We start from the raw sequence: 3,462 nt of genomic DNA, 5'->3' as shown, positions 1-3,462 counted from the left end.
TGTTCCGGGTGCTTTTCTGAACAAAGTATATCTTTGTTTGTGTAATGTCCATAATCTATTTCATTCTCTCCTAGATATAATACTTTGAATTCTACATTGTTATATAATGTATAGATTCATTAGTAAATGTGACCTTTCAGATTGCATTCCATATAGAAGTATTTTAAGACTCCTTTTTTTTCGTAGTTTCTTTTATTATTTTATTTCTTTGGGATAAAATGGCAATATTATCTAATTTCAAGTTTTGTAAAGGTTATGCTATATAAAGGCCTTTCTAAGGTGAAAATTTAATATACTGATGTCAAACTAACCTTTAATTCTATGAATTACATGTATTGTTACACTTGTATTTTTGTAATCAACTTTTTAATAACTCTTTTTCATTTCTTGCATCAGAAGAATGAAAAATATGGAATACTTCACAAATTTTCATATCATCCTTGTGCAAGTGCTATGTTAATCTCTGTATTGTTGTAATTTGGGTAGACCTGCTTCTGAAGCATGTAGTATCCTCTAAATTTAAGTACTTAATGATACAATCTTTATACAGGCATATATCCATGGTTGCCTATTTGTAACAAGGAACCCTTATTGTTCCTGAAAATGCTATTGATCTTATTTCTCTAAATTTCTGTGTACAGTGGAAAAAACTTATATAGTTTGGTCGATTGCTCACATTTACAATTGTTTTGTCAATGACTATTTCGTCATTTTCATTTTAAATTTGATCATACTTTGAAGCCTTTACAGCTAAGTCCAAAGGTGGTGGCTTTTCAAGTACTTATTTATCAACTGAGTTAGCTTTGTGGAGCTAATGGATTCAAAGTAAGCCTTGCTTAAGAGCTACTTCTAACTTTCTGCAGCTTAAAATTTCCCAAATGAGGTCTTGCTGGAACAAATGTCTACCTGAACTGTGAAGACTCAGGGTCTATGTTGAGGGGGCAGAATGATGCAGGTTCCAGCCTCGGGATTATCTGAGGACTGTGTTTGGGATTAGGAAAGCTCTTGGAATGCCAGGCTACAGAGGGAAAATGTTCCCTCTCCCTATCTCAAAACATGTCACAGACTCCTGGGAGCTGAGGAAGTGGCTCTTCTGCTTGCTTAAGCATAGATTAACAGCTGGTCAAGCATTTTCCTGAGATTGGAGAAGTGGTTTGAGCTTGATCTAAAATAGTTTAGATAATAATATACCTAGACTTTCTCTCATAGGTTAAGTAAAAATGTATCTGTGGAAATTTTTTGTGTGAATGTTTTCTGACCAAATCTTGGCAAAGATGATGCTTGCTAGTCTTTAAATACCCACTAACAATAAAGCTCAGCATGCAGTGGCAATTGCTGTTTGCACTCTGCATACCCTGTGTCCTGGTGATTTTGTGACCCTTACCTAGGGACCCCAACGCACTAGACGTTGACACTGAACCTTTACCTTTCTTCCATGTAGGAACAGACCAACCAGAATATCTTACGCTGACAGCATGGATTGTCTTACTGGAACAAACATAATCTTAGTTACAAGGGATCATAGAGAGATGAACAGTTCAGACAGAATTGTTCAGAATAGAAGATATTTTATCAAAACATAATTGTTTATTATACGTATCATTTCAAAAGTAGCTAAAGCCAAGAAAGTGAAAAAAATTGTTCATATGCATGATTACCTACTGTCCTGACCTGTCTATCATCCAACCAAGCAGGAACTTACACTACTGACATTCTATCACCAAATATTGCCATAGCTCCTGGAGAAGTCCATATGTTTCTCCTCGATATTAGGCCTTAAATTTGTAATGTTTTAATCACAGTGTTTCCTCTTGCCTCTAGGCTGCATATCTACAAATGGTAGAGCTTTAAGTCTAACTCTACCAAAAACTGAGGTAGAGATAATGGAATAATACTTTAAAACAGAGTTGCCTTTGATTCCCTAAACACAACACAACAATGCAAAACAATTTTTATATTATATGTACTTATATATTTTATATTTATATGTGCTAATTTTAAATTTTATACAGTGAATCTTACTAGAATTGATAATTTGACAAATATATTGACATTTATTCCCATAAATAGATTGGAATATAAATAATTAGGTTTAGAATATATATTAGACTATAAAAAGTATCAATGCAATATCTTCAGTATAAGCTTCTGATACCTTCTAAGTGTTCGTGGTCTTCTGAATACACATGGTATAATAACAGTATTGTTTTCTGCTAATCTATAAGGGATTTTATTCTGATGCTCTGTTTATTGTTTTAACTTGCTGGTCCCAAAGTGTTTTTCTCCATATTTCTAAAGCATTCTTACTGATTATACCCAAATTTTGCTGATATGATGTCTAAAAGCTATTATTATTCTGCAGGACCCACGGGTCCTAGGATAACAGGTCCCAGTTATCTGCATCATCAGATAACAAGGGCATGACTTCTCACATAGGCCCATGCAACATGCCAACAGAAAATAATTAAAGACTCATCTCAATTTCTCATTTCCTATAATATTTCAGGGCCCCAATTGCTTACAAGAATTAGCAGTGATCAATTGTGAAATGCAAGGCAAATTAAAATGAAAGATGAGATCACAAAATCTGAGAGAAAGTACTGTAATTCAAACTTTCAATTTACAGATGACCAGCCCATATGAGTGAACAAAATCACAAATGAACAACGTTATTTTTAATACCTTTCTCCTAATGATGAATGAAAGATTTCAGTGCAGCCAAAAAAATAGTTTCTGGAATGATAGATCATAATTGGTCTACCAAGACTAGGAAAACTTGATTTAGAGGTCAAATATAATTTAGAAAAACATTAATTGAGAATACCCTTAGTGCTTCAAAACACTGGTACTTCAGTAAATCTTGGTTCTGTAGTATAAAAATGTCATTCTCAAACCAATGTAACCTACATTTAATCTCCTGAAAGTATATTCCTTTTCAAATAAACTTTTAAAAATCATATTCACCAAAATAACACTTGACAAGTAGATGATAGTGACATTACAAGGTTTTCAAGTGTAGGGAGCAAGTTACATTAGAGTTGATTTACGTACCCAGCACTAATACCAAACAAGTTCAACCATTCATTAAAGTGCAGAAATACTACCCCCCACAATTTGTGTTGTTCAGTAGAGGCCTTCCAGAAATGTGTTTAATGGATCAGCCTCCCATAATTCAAACCCAAATATTAGCTAATAAAGTAAATTTCATCACATAAGGAGGTACATTTTAAAGTCACTAATAGTTGCCTTATCATGTGTTGCCTTATCATATATTTTCCGTATCTGTCTAACATAGTAAGAAATATGACTTTAAGTCTTGAATATGGGTACTGATGAGAGATGTAACAAACATAAAATCTGTCTTCTATTTCTATCATATTCCTCTAAGTAGTAAATTTTAGTTTTCTTCTTTTTCCAAAACTTATAGTTAGTAGAATATTTACATAGGATAATGTAAAATAA

At 33.1% G+C, this 3,462-nt stretch overlaps 1 pseudogene; it reads right to left on the bottom strand.

The window, feature by feature from the left end:
• Positions 1-403: 403 nt before the first annotated feature.
• On the bottom strand, positions 404-503 carry LOC138820391 (U6 spliceosomal RNA; annotated as a pseudogene).
• Positions 504-3,462: the final 2,959 nt, after the last annotated feature.

The sequence above is a fragment of the Dipodomys merriami genome, unplaced genomic scaffold (genome assembly GCF_024711535.1).
Source record: "Dipodomys merriami isolate MVZ:Mamm:240054 unplaced genomic scaffold, mDipMer1.0.p SCAF_876, whole genome shotgun sequence".
Taxonomy (NCBI): Eukaryota; Metazoa; Chordata; class Mammalia; order Rodentia; family Heteromyidae; genus Dipodomys; species Dipodomys merriami.
Note: the sequence above shows the minus strand (reverse complement) of the source record. Positions and strands in the feature narration are given on the sequence as shown.